Below are 17003 nucleotides of genomic sequence, written 5' to 3'. Positions count from 1 at the left end.
AGTGAAAATTATAATGTGCATCACTGCCATTTTATTGTTCAACTAGTAAGTAACTGGAATATCTATTTTCCCAATTACACTTAGCCTTAAAATCAAAAAATTACTAAATATCTGGTCATATGCATATGACTTAAAACATGGTTTAAAATGCATCAACATATTTGTTGTGCTTGCATTTCTTTTTTCACCCAGCAATATACCTTTAGGACAGAGTTTGATTACCATATGTTATGTTTGCTCAAGCCTGGCCCGAAACTAAAAAATTACACCCTGTGGCTATTTTGTTTTTCCATAACATCACAGTTGATGGGGGGAGAACACAACTGTGAATGTCTTTAAAAAAGAAAAAAAATAGTTCTTGAAAAATGCCAAGTGTAATAAGCACCTCTGCAAATAATTCTCTGTAATGAATTTCCCCTTCAGAAGGTTGATTTCCTCCATCTATGAGAAAAATAAAAGATCTGCAAATTGTCCTTTTAATTGGTAAGGTGACTACTTTCTATTTAAAAGGTCTGTCCAGGCTTATGTCCTAAATGGAGAAACTCTCAAGCTTTTATTTCAAGTCTTTAGGGAGAAACTCCTCCCTCGTTTTCTGTTTTCTCCTTTCATTGTTTCTTTGGCTCCCACAGCAGTGGTGTTGGTAGATGTGCTGACATTGCGGATCTTTTAAAAAAAGGAGGGACATGGGACCAAAATATCAAAAACTGAAAGCTGATATTATAAGGGAGAGTGAAGAGGAAAGGGACATATTAAATACAATAAACAAAACATCCACTTCGCCATCCTACCACACTGGCCACAAGGGACAGAAGCAATAACTGTACCATGAAACTTACATTTAAAGAAAAAAAAAACTAGTATTTATCCCTCCAGAAACATATTAAAGGACGGGTAAAGCCCTGACCCAGTCGCTTTTCTGCAAAGTAGACTTAAAATGAGTCTTTTCTATTGGCAATTGTATAGATCTCTCAAGCAATCATATTTTTCTTTCTTATTATTATTATAAAAGAAATTCATTCTTATTCCAAAAAGAACTGCCAAGTATAAAGAGAACACACAAATCATGCATAATTCCATCGCCCAGAGAAAAGGATTTTTAATATTTGTTATATATCCTTCTAGATTTTTCTTATGTAAATATATACCACAAAATTGTAAATTTTGAAAGAGAAACATGCAGTTTTTCTCCAAAAGCACTTTGTTCTTACTTTCTTACTTCATGAATTATTCCCCTTCACCCTCTGGTATCTACATTTTCACTTTCATTACTGCTCCTTCTTGAACTATGAACATACTCAATACCTTTACACAAGGAAATGGGGAAAAACTATAACTTTCCTAGTATTCTCACTCTGTATTTTTTGTCTTTTCACTAGCATTCTTGCTCCTCTTTCTCTCTCGCTCTTTTTTTTTTAAGCTGTGGCATAAGAACACTTAAGATGAGATCTACCACCTTAACAAATTTTCCCCTTTCCCTTTTTATTCAAGTTTTCTAAGGGAAAATAAGTCCTCTCTCACCCTTACCACCAATATATTCATTAATTTACTCTAATCTTGGTTCCACCTTCACTAATTCTTCTGTTCCTAACATCCTTGATGACTTCCAAAATGTCAAATACAGTGAAAGTGTGCAGTTCTCCTTATTTAACCTTTCATCAGCATTTGACACCATTTATGACTTGTTTTCCTTGGACTGCATTCTGGTTCTCCTCCTAAACCTATGGCCACTCCTATTCTGCCTCCTTCACTGGGTTCTTTTCTTTGGACCATTCTTTAAATGTAATGATTCTCCATGACTCCAGCCTTAGTCCTCTTCTCTTGTGACTCTACATTTTCTTTTTTAATGAGTTCGACCACTCCTACAATTTTATTTATCCCCATCAATCCATATGTCTTGCCCTATCTCTCTTCTAAAAATATAGATCCATATAACCAAGCAGCCAACTGGATCTTTCCACTTGGATGAACTTTCCACAGACACCTAAAACTCAGCAAGTATCTTCTTAGCACAGTATGTGCTCCCCCCTCTCGCTGATATCCTATTCACCTGGTGGCAACACCATGTAACAGCTGTAACGGTGTAAATAACAACAAAGACATTTCTGAAAATACATGATACAGACCTGACCACTGAAAGAAGTAATATTTGCATTTATTTTGACATCTATAGTCAATCATAAGTTGCATTTGGGACTAATTCATACAGTTAGTTCTAAAAAGGGCTGCTAGAGAATTTGATAATTAGGAGGCCATTGGTGACCGTCAAGAATGCAACTATAGTAAATTGCAACCTGATTGTGATTGGTTTAGAAGTGAAGAGAAAGGAAGGAACTATGGCTAGTGAGCACGGACCACTCTTTCAAGCTTGATGGTAAAGAGATAAGAGAGATTGAATGTCATTAGGGGAAAGCAGATGTGAGGAAGTCGTCTTTTAGAACAGGGAAAACTGAGCAGTTTTGCAGGCTGCAGGAAAGAAGGTGGTCGTGAAGAAGGGATTGAAGGTAGGAAAAATAAGATAGGAACTGAATACTGACAACCACAAAGGGTGTAGGAAGGTCTTTGCTTCTTTTGTGTATATTATTATTCTTCATTAACATTTGCTTAAATAAATTCAGGTCTACTATTTATCACATTGCAGTATTAAATAAGTAATAGTCATAATATTTTTTGTAATTTTATATGCAAACCTTTATATTTATTTTGACATCTATAGTTAGGCAAAAATTGTCATTGAGGCTAATTTGTACAATTAATTAAATCATGTGTTCCTTTTCCTTTTCAAAACTTCCCTTATATATTCCATTCCTAGTGAGTATGATGAATCCTCTTAATTCAACCCATATACAACTAGTAGCTTTCAGTTAAAACTCTTACTTTTTCATAAACTCATAACTCTTATTCTAAAATGAACATTGCGTACTTCATTTGTCAGGTCTCTATCCCATCAAATTTCATTATTGTTTTGTTACTTACTTGCAAATTTTCCTTATATAATACATTCTATGTCTGTGGCCATATATGGTTTTCCTATACAGTTTCCAAGTTTTATGGTTTATTTAGTTCAAGTGAATAAACCCAGCTTTCTGTTTCACTTTTGTGGAGGTAGATAGGGTCAAGGAGAGCTGGTGGAACATTTACAGAGAGGAAAGATTACCAGTTAGGCTCGATGTTCCTAAGAAAACAACAGCTCTGATTCAGTGGTATTAAAAAATTTGGCAGTACTAAAAAATAACTAGATAGTTTTCCTACCAGTTACTCAGAAAGGGTTCATAATGTGTGAGGGAGAGGGGAGATACTGTGTTTGGAGTTTCAGAGACTGGACACTTATCCTGAGCTGAAAGCTTCTCACAGGGAGGGAGGCATTCTCAGCAAATGATGACTATTTCCTTCCTTTCCTCACTTCTCCCACCTCGAGGTCCTCACTGTTTTAGCTTCACTGCACTGATGCTCCCTCCTCAGCTGCACTATTTTAGCTCCACTGCACTGACGCTCCCTCCTCAGCTGCACTGTTTTAGCTTCACTGCACTGATGCTCCCTCCTCAGCTGCACATAGGGGAGCAGTGCACAAAATCGGCTCTCCACAAGCAGCATGCTCAGGCTGAGGTGGACAGGGGCCTAACCTTACTGCCTCAGTTGAAATCCTCAGCCCCAGTGGCTGCCAGGGGAGGTGGGCGGAGCACAGGAAGTGATTACCCTCGGGCTTCTCCTCCCACAGAAGCCCTGCCTCCTCACGCTTGGACAGTGGGAAGGTTAGCTTTCTTTCTCCTTCTAGTTCAGTCCTTTGGCTGATGTGAAAGACCACGCAGAAACTATGGAGTTGCTTTTTGTGCTTGACAAAGTGCAGAGATAGAAGACAGGGATTCCCGGCTGGGAGGAGGGAGGAGAGCTGAAGACCCCGGCCTGGGCTGGCTGATCTAAGCAGTCAAAGTGGGAAGCTGAGTGCTTGAAAGAGGATTATACTCGCACTAGAAATAAGCAGTAAGTGAGCGAATAACCATTATGGCTTAGAAAAGGCTTAATCCCCCTGGGTTATGGGGTGAGCTAGAAAATATTGCTTAACTCTAGAGTAAAACTGGAAGGCTTCTGACTCTGTGTACAGTTGTCTGCTGTTCGGAAAGTAGGGGCTTAAGAGCAAGCCCAGAGCCTCCCCCACTCTTGGAAAGTGCCAACTTCTACTTAGCAATAGTTGGGGATATAATCTCATTCCCTAGCCTCTTCCTGGTAAAATTTAGTAATAAACCAGATAGGGAGTTGGGATTAAACTGGAAAAGTGGAATCTGGTATTGGCAGAAATGGCGATCTTGAATTACGTTCTGTGAATGCCGACATTGTTATATCTATTAGCAGTGATTTGCTAATCACAAGAAAGTCTGGGGCAGGACATTGAAAAGGGAGAATTGAAAGCTTTTATGACAGAGAAGCTGAGTAGTCCATATGTGTGAGATGAAATATAAAAATGTGTATAATAATAGATGGAGGGGTTTTTTGAGCATTAAACTAGAAAAGCAGTCAGGGAACATATACTTGGATATAAGCTAGAAAAGAAGAAATTTTAGTTTCAATAATTTTTTGTGCAAACCCCAAATTTCACAATGTTTACAAAGTCAAGACAGTGATTCAGGGATACTTCGATTATTGTGGTACACTATAAATACTGCTGCTGGGCAAGATCTGTGGTTCTCTGGTCAGCAAGTTCTGGCAATGAAGCCACTGCCGCTGGTGCAAAGAATTCTGGGATGTCTGACAGTGAAATGGATGGAAAGACCCACATTCCACCTCTACTTAATGTCCTTTTGTCCAGAAGTCGGGTCATGCACATGAGCTACTTGGTAAGTATACAGATCAATATTCAGAAAGGCATTTCTTAATGTTTTGCATTAGAGGGTCTCTGGACAATATCTTATGGCAACCAGTGTACTAAAGCAAAGTGGTAGGAAGGAAGTCCATCTTGATCAAAACCAACCTTGTTCTTTTTGTTTTCCATCAGTCCTGAAATGGAACCTCAAATGAGGACAAGAATAATAATAGAGAGAAATACTGTGGCCATCTGTTCTGTTCTAAGTGGTTAAACTCATTAATATATGAATGAGAATTCAGATTTTATTTATGCATCCTAATACTTGAAGATTCAGAAAAATATCTTTATTACAGAAAAACAACCCACAAAAATAGGAGGTATGTTTATTGGGGAGGAAATATGGAAATCTGTTTTTGAAATGTTATAGGGGAAAAAACAGACAAGAATCGTTTCCCACAGTATAAAGAAGATTTATGTCATGTTCGCTGAAGGTTGTAATTCTTCCCCCAATGAGATGAGGATCCTAATATGGCACAGTAGATACAAACATAAGAAATATTTTTAATTCCCTTAATTCTAGTTGATATAATTAATACCGAGAGCAAGAATTGCTTTTTTTAAAAATAATAACCTTGGATTACAGCTAATTATGTAGTGAATTTTCTTTTCTTTTTCTTACTGGTCCTCTATGAAGGTACTATGTTTCTGAAATTATGAGGAAGCAACTGTCATTCCAAATGGTATTTCGTTTAACCATTGCACTGGGAGAAAGAAAAAGAAAAGACTCAGATGTATTATCTTTCTCCTGTAACACAACAGTAAAATGGTTGTAATGATCTATGTCATTTTCTAACTTATGAAGTTATGAACTTTTGCTATGGGGAAGATAGATGGGGGAAAATGCCAATAAAGTACATTTTTTAAAATGGTCCGTACCCTACCAACTTTTCAAACTACCTAATTTTGAAAATTATTTTACTTATCTTTTTAAAATTATTTCTGAGTTGTTTTGCCAATGTTAGTTTTCATCAGATTTATAAGCAAATACAGAAAATCTGAAGATTCGTTACCTGAGTGGTGTTATTCTTGCTTAGTCTTAAAAATATATAAAGGATTAAAATAAAACATTTAATAGTTGAAATCTTAAGCATAATATAATCACTAAATGCAGTTTCAGTCTTTAAGAAAAATGTGCTGGGACTCTTTAAGGAGTTGCTTATTTATCTCGAATTATTAAAGAATCTTTTCTAAAAATATACAATTGAAGAAAGAAAGGAAGCATAACGATATTCAGAGAAGGATTAAAAGTATAATTTGGATGGGAGAGGCTAAGCAGAAGCCAGCAGTTTAATAAAGATATTTTCTGTTGTCCATGAGAGATTGGCATAAAGATGATGTATTATGACTAGTGAACAAAGCTAAGAAAAGACTTTTATCTTTAAAAAGTATTAAGTGGGAATTAACATTATTAATGGAAAGAAACTAAATGATCATTTAAAATTATTCTTTCACAAGAAAAGTAAAGAAAAAGGATATGGAAAACTAAGCAGTGATGAAGACCTGAAAATAATTGTTGATCAAAAGCAGGTAAGTGAATGCTTACATACATTTTCTAATGTTGCATTGTAGATTTTTGACAACTGAAGCCCTTTGAGCTTTCAGCCCTGCCCTGGAAGCTATATTAGCTTAGCTCATCTAACTGAGGCCTGCATAATAAGATAGATTTTGAAAGCAGCTAAGCCTCCCTGTCTAACGCCTCTGATGCACTGACTTCTGCATGATGTCAACATGTATGTCCTGTATGTAAGAATGATGAAAAATAAAGCAGAGCAAGATAAGAGAATTTTTGGAAATTAAAAGCCCCACTTGAAAAATGAAATCAGTACAATGCTAATTTGTTGGAAAAAAATATTTAAATAAGAACCAGAAAGTAAATTATTTTGAAAATGAGAAATGCTACTATTAGTGTAAGACAATAAATATAAGTTAAGAGGACAGGGATATAAGACATTAAAAAACTGAGAAGTTTAAACATATTGCCCAATTTACTTTCTCAGATTGTCTGCAGTAAATTTAGAGACTTTTTTTAAAAACAAACAAAAAAAGAAGCTATTTAATATTCTTTAATACTGCCTGTGATTTGAGAAACATCTAGCTTATATTTCATATGGGCCCATAAGGTGAAATGAAAACTGCTTAATATACCATAAACAATGACAGGTAATGGAAGGTATCCAGCTCGTGCCACTGAATTGGCATTAGCCCTTAACGTCTTTGTTAATTATCAGGGAGACAAGATAACTGCACATCTATTTCATGTGTAAGTGGCTCTGATTCTGTTGTAAGCTCAGGCGGAGACAGAGAAATAATTCAAAGGAATCTGAGCAGATGAAGAAGTTAGAAAGAAGGCAGTCAGCAAGTAACAGAAAGCCAAGTTGAATTTAGACAGTTTCCTAATCAATCATGCAGTCTGTTTTGCATCGTGGTGATTGCATTAAAGGAGCCATTGTGTCTATTTCTGAAAAAAGGAAAAATGACCATCAGAAGATAGCAACCAGAAACAATTAACTTATTAGGCCTGGAATAATTAAGGTAACTGAAGTGGTCTTCTGGGGAAAACTGAACAAAGCATCTCCCCAGGAGGTGCAGAGTATGTCCATACTACAGGGTTCATTCAAACTACCTTCAAGTTTTTCTTGCCTTATCTTCACTCTCCTCCTGCTCCTGAGTAAACCAGGGTGGAAGAGTGTTGGATATGGCCCTATGTTTCTACTCAGCGCCAAATTGTCAGTTCGGTTAATAAGATAAGTGGGACTGGAGCCTGAGTGCTCTGCTGGGCTATTAGCTATCATTTTAACTATGCCAGATTAATTACTTGGGGTGTGTGATCTCCATCTCCCATAGATCCTGTGCTGTAGACTAGCATTCTGATGAAAGGACTGGACCTCCCTGGCAAATGAACTAGTAAAATACAATTGAGTATATTATGAGAACATATATACCTATAAATTTCTCTATTAAAATTAGAAGTTTTACTTTTTATTTCTTCTTTAATCATGTAGAAGTTAAATTCCTACTGTTTTTGTACTTCTTTACTATCATTCTATCCCCAAAGCTGCTTTTGTTTTCTTTCTTTCTTTTCTTTAGTTTTTCCTAAAGCTTCTTTTTGTTTTAAGTGAATTTGGGGATTCAGAAAAGGGAGTCATTGTTCTTTTATTCTCGTGGCACTTTTCACAAAATTTATATTGTTGTGCCTAAACACATTTTATTAACTGTTTAGCAATCTTTTAAAAAAGAGAATGCACTTTCCTGCTTCTTCAGAAAATAACACTTTTCTTGCCTGGATCAAATGAGGGAGGATTCAGTTTCTCAGTCACTGTTGTCTCTGTAGTTATCATGTTTCCTCCGGTGCCGTTGGACCAGTTGGCACCAGTTGGCAGTGACCCAGCTTTGCTGAGTCATTCATGTCAAAACATGTCTCAAAAGATGAGTAATTATGAATATGAGTTGGCTTTGGTGTTTGCTGTTGGCAGTAAGAGTAGTCCTTCCTTTTGGGGAAGGTTTATTTGGTGTTGATGTAATGAACAAATCCTAGGTAGAAACAATGACAGCGTTGACATCTCGAAGAAAAATATTTGGGAAAACACTCTAATTAGTCTTTATAACACTACAAAAAAAATTCTTCCTAAGTTTAAGAGATCAACTTTAAAAGTGTATGTGTGTTTATGTGTGGATGTGGTAAAACACTTTTTTCTAATAGTGCTTCATCTCACAGTTGTTATATATATTTTGGCAGGGGGGAAGGAATCTTTATGTTCAATTTAGTCTTCCTGTGTCTTTTCAGAAACATGGTAGAAATTTGTTAGTCAATCTTCATATAATTGCAAAAAGCTTTAAATAAAATAGTTGGAGTGCTGTGAAGGGCAGAAGTCTACTAAGCTCATTTAATCTGTCATTCAGAAGCTGTTGCTCTACAAATGCTGTGCAAGCTATATGCCGTTTTATCAGTCCTGTGATTTGCCAGTCTTGTACTTCCACAGAAAGCCCACAATTTTGCTTATGTAAGCAAATTAATAGCAGAAGCAGCCCAGAGTATGAGGATTTTGTTCACTCTGGCTGCCCACATTCAGGGGGGTTAAAGGTGATTTCTGTGTTATTTCTACATAAGAAAAAGTAATTTTGGAAATGTGTAAGGTTTTCTTCTAAAAGGCAATATTGTGCTTCTCTTTTTGTGAAATTTTAGTGGCAAGATTTATTTGAGATACACATGAAAACATTCCAGAGAATTCTTAGATTAGTGTTGATGTCCTAAAGTAATAGGAGCTGCCATATAATATGTAATCACACACCCACACACTTCTATAGTCATTTAAATATAAATGTATCACATTGGCATTGAAGTCCATATTCTCCAAAAATCCCTAGAGTTTTCAAATTTCAAGCATAGGAAAGTAATCAAAGGAAGCATTAGATAAAAATCTTTATACCTCTAAAACCCAGACATTTGATATAAATATATACAGATATTTCATTATGTGTATAATTATATAACATATATAATAGACATATATACAGTTGTTATATACATATAATTATAATAAAATATATAAAATTAGTTCTGTATTTGGCTTTCTAGAATAAATACATATTTAAAAGAAATTTTAAATATGGATTTTGGATTATTCTTATTATTTATTAAAATATTCTTTCCTGACTGGAAGGGGGTGCGTCTTGTTTAGGAATAGATTTCATGTACAAAAGAATTTTCTTTGAAGTTGCTGAGATATCAGGGGTGGGAGTGGGGGAGTAGATGGTCAAGTACCTTGAGTAAGTGATTAAAAACATTAGCCACTTTGAATAAATTATAAATTAATTCTATTTTAAATTACTATTTTTAATTAGAATAGAGTCAGTTTAACTCAAGGTTTGTGATATGTTCACCAAGATAGCTTTTTTTCTAAAATGTTTTCAAATTCCAAGCAGACTTAAAGGAGGTAACCAAGGCTGACACAAAATTATAGAATATTATCACTATAAAGGGGATACACTTGTAGGTTCAAGCATTTTTCAAAATAGTTTTCACAGTATGTCGTAGATTTAGTTGACTGTAGGACTCAGAGTTGCAGCTGCATATCTTTCAGTGCAATAAGGTGGGGAAATGTCAAATGTCAACCCATGACAAAGGGAACAAGTGTATATGGACTAGAACCATGGTTCTCAAGTTTTAGCAGCCTCAGAATCCTCTAGAGGGCTTCTCAGAACACAGATTGCTGGGTCCCACCCACCCCCCAGAGTTTCTGATTCTGCAGGTCGAGAGGTAGGGCCCAAGAATTTGGATTTCTAAGTCCTCAGTTCCCACTGCTGGTCCCAAACCATACTTTGAGAATGGCCGGGTCAAAGGAAATAACTCTTGCAGTTCTAAAGAGAAAAAGCATACGTATGACCTGTGATAAATTTGACATTCTTCAACTGGGCATTACCTGGAAACCTAAAAACTAGAATTCATAGACATCCAGTATAATGATGCTGAAAACAAGAAAATCACGGACATTTACAACTAAAGGTGCCTTAAAGACCCAGGTTTGCATCTGACTGAATTCCACTTAGTAGCCTTGTGTTCTTGTGGTAGTCTTGTGATTTGAGGTGTTTCCTTATTTGTAAAATACTACTCTTCTCTTCCCAGCTCTTAGAGTTTCTGTAAGAAGATGAATTTATAACCATTATGTCATTTTAAGTAGCTAGTCATCACCACCTATTAGTCTGCTTGGCCTGCCATACAAAATATCATAGACTGGGTGGCTTAAACAACACAGATTTCTTTCTCACAGCTCTGGCGGCTAGAAAGTCCAAGATAAACAGCCTGGCATGGTTGGTTTCTGGCGAAGGCTCTCTTCCTGACCTGTAGATAACCAACTTCTCACTTTATCCTCACATCCTCATATGGCAGAGAGAGAAAGAGAGAGAGAGAGAGAGAGCTCTGGTGTGTCTTCCTCTTTTTAGGGCCCCATTCTTGAGGCATCATTTAACCATTATCACCTCCTTGCAGGCCTGTCTCCAAATACAGACACATTAAGGGTTAGGGCTTCAACATATGAATTTGGAGGGGACACAAACATTCAGTCCATAACACCACCACACAACCCCAATTCAGCAGACAGGAACATTGAGATCTAGAAAGGTGAATCGAGTTTCCCCCGAGTCCCTGCTTAGGTACACAGAGAGGACTGGAAGCCAGCCTTCCCTCCCAATGTGCAAGCCAGTACACCATCTATCATCCTATATAGCTCTCTGCGGTCACCCATTACTGGTCATCCCATAGGTGGGCATTAAAAAGCTGTTTTGCTTCAGTACTCTAATTATATAAAATAACCGTCTACTAGGAAGTATCATAATTGGCCAGTATTTATTTATTGAACCCTCACAGGGATAATCTTTTCCACAAACACTCCTTAACAGTTTACTTCCCTCTTGGGCCCTATAGCTTATTAGGTGAGAAAAGTCCTTCAAAACAAATGTGCACAAAATTAGAGCTGAAGGGTGGTTGTTGCCATCCACTCACCCTTCCCGTCCCTACACAGCCTCCTCCAAGAGGGCCTTGACCAGATGTGAGAGGTACCATAGGGAGAGACAACACATACCTTTCTTAGCCCAAAACCTTTGTGAGAGTCTCCTTTTAAATTTGTAGGAGAAGCCCGAGCAGAAAGCAATGGAAACTAGAATTTCTGTGATTTTTCTCTAAAGAAAAAGAAGAGACAAAGTATCGCCACCCCCTTGTGTTTCCAGTAGCACATAAGCATTTGAGTAGGATTGTAATTTTATCCTAGTGGTCATTGTGGGAATGCATCCTAAAGAGGAAAATATAGGCCAACGTAAAAGAAAAATGGAAGAATGAGAAAAACAGATTAACAGGAAAAGATACTGAGCTTCCTTCTGCTGCCAGTTAGTGTGGTCATACCACCATCTAAGCAGCTGACCTGATTCTCGGACTCATAAATAGTAAAAGGAATGGGGGTGATATGTATCACTGCCTTGTTGTACTCAGCACCATCTGGCCAGTGCTTTTTTTTGCCATATCAATATGGTGACTTAATTTAAATATAAGTCATATCCCATTTACCTCTGAGAAAGCTTATAAAGCATGAGACCCTGTCTCTTGGCGTCATGTATAACACTCTCCCTGGGTACCTTCTTGGAACCCCATGTTGGTCACCAAGAACAGAAACCCCCTTTAGACTTGCAGAAAAGAAACAAGCTGGGCAGCCTGGAGATTCTGAAGCAGGATACAGTGAGACGCTGGAAGGACCAAACACATTATGCCGTTGTGGTTGCCCCCATTATGCTCACAGCAGACATAGGCTCATTAGCATTTTCCTCGGAAAGATTGATAGATGAGAAATGGTTCAATGAAAATAAGCCATATTTAGGTGTGATGAGAGAGGCCAAAGCTTTTCAAATTTGCTATCTATCTGAAATCAGCATTGGAGTAAACAGAGATTCACTGATTGGACTGTAGTCCAATCAGTGCCATCTTGTCAGCAAAGCTATTTATCATCAATAAATGTACAAGGCAAGGGGAAAGTTTTGCACAAGGTTAAATAGAAAAATTACTGGGATAAAGGCATTTTTACCCATCTTTTATTCCTAAATATTACCTATTTGTGTCAAGTAATATGAAAATAGTTCTGAGTTACTGGTAATTGAGAAGGGGGTGAGGGGTGGAAATCACAGTAATGCAAAATATCTTACTTTATTTTTCCTTGTAAACTCACAGTGCTGAGAGGTTTTTTTGGTTTTTTGAATTGATGCATTTCAATTTAGTATACTGATACCCCTAGGCATCACCTCTGACTCTAGGAAAAACAGAAAGGGCAGACCTAATATCTTAATTTCAGAGTCTTCTGACACATTACTGAGATCTGAAGATAGAAGGCAAAAAAATGTAGAGGGTCGCTCTTTATAGCGTGACACAGGGGCAGGCAGGAGACACCTGAAATGAATGAAGTAGGAGGCCATCGTCCTAGTTTCTAGTCTTGGCTATGCCGCTTACTAAGCGGAAGACCTTGGAGTGAGCAATTTAAGTTCTCTGAGTTTCTGTTTCTTCATCTGTGAAGTGGAATAATACCATCTGGCTCAGATGTCTGTTGTGAGGTTCAAATGGGGATGCGCCTCTGAAGAGCCTTGTGTCCAGCTCAGCCTCCTTTGGTCAGAACCAAGTCTAGAATCCGGGACCACTGCTATTTTGTCTCATGCTCTTTCCATCAGCAGCTCACACTTCCTGAACGTTGAGTTGGTTGTTGCGTCACATTTTCACTTTGCTTATTCCCACTGTTTTCCTAGTAAGCAGTTTGCATGCCTTCTGTAAGATACTGTCAGTTACTCTAGTCTGGTGCCCTTTCGGGGCTCCTGGCTCCTCTGCCACTGCTCGTGTTGGCCATTGTGAATATAGCAAAGTTGTTACACAGTGGTTAAGAGGGAGGCTTTCACAGTCAGGAATCTGAATGAAAACTGGCTACAGCCATGTAGTAGCTATATTACCTTGGGAAAATTAACCAGCCTCTCTGAGCCTCAGGCTGCTCTGCTATAAAATGAGGAAAATTCTATCTACTTCATAAAGTAGTTGTTAGGATAAATAAGTTGCTGTAAACAAAGGCTTAGCAAAATTCATGGCATGAAATAAGTGCTTTATACATGTCAGGTACTGGGGTGGGTGAGTGGTGGGAGTTGATGGTAAAAGCCTTAGATTTAGTATATAGAATCCCCTTGGATTTCTTCAGGACTGAGGTATATTCTAAACAATAAAGTCTATTCTGAGGTCATAGATACAAATGTCTCCTTGGATCAACCAAGTACAGAAATGAGGGGAACAGACTGTGTGTAAGAAAAATAGGGAGTGAGGAGGGCAGTGGCTAATGTCACAAGCTGGCCCCTCTAGAAGAAGCAGCACCTACCAGCCCCAGCTGATTGCCATCTTGTTGAAAAATGGGCTCAGGATCACCACATATACTAATTTTTCAAGAGAAGCAATTAATCTGCTGCTTTTTAAATGTTTACAACCAGTTTTTAAATTTCATAGCAATGTGTAGTCAAACAAAATAGTGTGGTTCTGTATACAGCCCTGGGGTTCCAGTTTGTGACCTGTTACACTCATGAGACTCTAAGATCAAAGGAGAGTAGGATGCCGACATGGGCCCAAGTGGGCCTCTGCTCTCCCCGTTTCTCTCCTGCTTTACACCCTCTCCCTTGAAAACTAACCTAACCTGGTTGTCGATCTGATTAAAACAATAGACATTAAGATATAATTGTCAGGGCTTCCCTGGTGGCACAGTCGTTAAGAATCTGCCTGCCAATGCAGGGGACATGGGTTCGAGCCCTGGTCCGGGAATATCCCACATGCTGCGGAGCAACTAAGCCCGTGAGCCACAACTACTGAACCCCACGCACCTAGAGCCCGTGCTCCGAAACAAGAGAAGCCACCGCAGTGAGAAGCCCACGCACCGCAACAGAGTAGCCCCCGCTCACCACAACTAGAGAAAGCCCGTGCGCAGCAACAAAGACCCAACACAGCCAAAAATAAATAACTTAAATAAATAAATAAATAAAAAGATATAATTGTCAGATGGTCTTCAGTCCCCCGGAGGTTCAAGTACCTCAAAAGGGAACTTGTTACCTAAAGTGTAAAAAATCCCCATTTGATAAAATGAGTAGGTCAGATATTTGTAAGTGGAGAAAGTATTGCTGATAGTTCCTATTCAGGACTTTTACTACCTCCTAGTCTTACCAACTTAGCAACTCAGAGAGTAAACAAGGTACCCGCCTTGCAGAGTAGCAAGTACCCAGCTTTCCTCCACCAGTCCCTCTTCCCCAGTTTTGCAAACAGTAATGCAATCCACAGGGCCCAGTGAAAAACTGTAACCACTGAAAAAGAGAGACCACGAGTTACCACTTCAAGTTCAACAAATATCTTAAATGCCATTATATGTCTTTATTTTAAGATATTAATGTACAGCCTATGTTCATTAGATGCAGCATAAAAAACTGGACTTTCAGACTGGAAAAATATATAGATGTAAGTAATTTTCAAATAGCTCATTTTTTTAATCTAATGGGGAAAAGTGCTGGCATCATGTTTAGTCACTGAGAAAAATAAATGCAAAATTGAAATGACGTGAGCTGACATGCTGAATGTAAAAATGATGTGATATATGAAAATAACAGGCCGGGACAGTAATGCTTAAACTCAGCCATTTGGAACACAACTTGAAAATAAGCCATTCACCCTTTCACTGTGGAAGGTTTGTTGTGCTTTTACTGGTTTTGTGTTTGGGGAATTTGTTTTGTTTTGTTGGTGCTGGTGTTGTTTTAAGTAGATTCATCTGGTCAGTCTGAGAACTGTAGACATTAGAGCTGGAAGGAATTTCAGAAGATAATCTAATCCAGTGGTTTTAAAACTGTGCTCCGTGGACCCCGTTCCCAGCCACTTTGAACAGAGGAGGGGGTTCATGCGCGTGGCGTCACCCCTTAGAGAGTAAGTTGGCCCCAGGTGCGCAGACAAGCTTTGGGTGATGAAAGGGCACTGCTGCTAAGAAGTTTGATTATATTGGTTCTACTTCAACCAGAATAAGTTGAGTCTTAGATAGGGAAGTAGCTTGACTGTGTCACTAGGTTATTTTGTATCACAGGGACTATTAGAATTCGGGTCTGCAGCCTCTCGTCCTGGCTTCATTCATCTATCCCTATAACTGCCTTCCTAAATTCAACTGCTCCTTAGCCTTTCTTCCAAACTCCCTCATGCTGGTAAGCTAGGCATGCCAGTCAATCCAGAGAAATCACTTGAGAGGAGTGTGTCTTTCAAGTGCACAGCTAACTCTATTAAATTTGTCTGATAAGCTTTTATGAAAGGATGTTTATATGAGATGCTTCCTACTTCATAACGAGGTTCTCACAAACTTTGTGACAACTTCCCAGTTTTAAAAGTGGAATTTGAATCTCCTAAGATGCCCCTAATGAGCTTAGCAGAGTGTTTCCTCCACGTTGAAGCAGAGGGTTTTTCCACAGCTCATCTCCCAGGTCTTCTGCACCTGGATCAACTTATCATCTCCCTTTCAATTGGCCTTGGGGATTGTGAGCCCGGCCCACAGTTCAGCATCTAGCTGCCTAGTCGGTCCATTCTGAATGGGTTGCCAGCGCTTTGTCTAATGAACCTTGCCTGTGACTCACTGGTTACTGATTCCATCAGTGTCTATTGTCATAAGGGCTTCGAAAAACAGTTGTGGGTGGAAATATTTATACTGAAAAGATTTATGTTACAAATTCAAAATCTGATAAATAAAAATGACTAAGGAACAGAAAGACTGTACAATGTTTTTTTGTTGTTGGTTTTTTTTTTTTTTGATACTTAAACAGCAGAGAGAGTTTAGAGAGTAGACTTCCCTTCCTCTCTTCTGACTTTGGACCTAGATGCCTGTGCTCTGCCATTGCCCTGACCTTGTCACTTCTGTGGTTGTGCTTTTATTTCTCTCCCATCCAGACTTTGCAGTACATGTCTTTTCCTTTCTGCTCAGCCCCACTCTCTGATCCCCGCCTTTGGAATGTGTCTCTTATTCTGGCACTGCATCTATAAGGTTTGACAGAAACACAGTTCTTGCAAACCTGCTTTTTTTTTTTGTAATGCTCCATTGCTTCCTTCTCTTTCTTCAAAACAACTCTATAATTCTGTCATTTCCATTTTTAGTCATTAATTTTTCACATGGTCTACCCCCAGACAGGGTGAGTACCACTTCCTATCTTGTGATCTACGAAAAACACATGCACACACAAATCTTCATTCAATACAATTGTTATTTATTCCTCATCATAGTATTTTTTGGCCAAATGATCTCATTCTTGAAATATATGAATAAGTGACTTATTAAAGAAATGGTGAGAGAATGTACCATCTCGGCTTTGTGCTAGAGGTTCTGAATAGAAAGAAATGTTCATTCATCACTCTTTTCTAACTAAATTATCTCATTTGTATAATTAATGAATAATTAATGAATTCTTGTAGAAAAACACTAAGCATGGAAGTAGTTTTCTTCCAGTCAAAGGTTGTCCAGTTATCACTTCCTTACACTCTCAGCTTTTATCTTTAAACTTTAAATGTGTCCCCAAAATTGACCCATTAATTTCTGTGAACTATGGGAATAGCTTCTGACAAAGAAATGAG

General features: G+C 38.1%; 1 protein-coding gene across 2 annotated transcripts in view; it reads left to right on the top strand.

Moving 5' to 3' along the window:
• Window positions 1-17003, top strand: part of PEX5L (peroxisomal biogenesis factor 5 like) — a 247278-nt gene that overhangs the window by 57989 nt on the left and 172286 nt on the right. Inside the window, exon 1 of one of the 2 annotated variants that reach the window (XM_060150054.1) lies at window positions 6320-6385. The exons of the other annotated variant lie outside the window; for it this stretch is intronic. The gene's annotated coding sequence lies outside the window, so the exon portion shown is untranslated. Of the gene's footprint in view, window positions 1-6319; window positions 6386-17003 lie in introns of those variants that run through there. 2 annotated transcript variants of the gene reach the window in all.

The sequence above is a fragment of the Lagenorhynchus albirostris genome, chromosome 5 (assembly GCF_949774975.1).
Source record: "Lagenorhynchus albirostris chromosome 5, mLagAlb1.1, whole genome shotgun sequence".
In the NCBI taxonomy this organism is placed as follows: Eukaryota; Metazoa; Chordata; class Mammalia; order Artiodactyla; family Delphinidae; genus Lagenorhynchus; species Lagenorhynchus albirostris.
The sequence above is the reverse complement of the archived record's forward strand: the minus strand, read 5'-3'. Positions and strand labels throughout refer to the sequence as shown.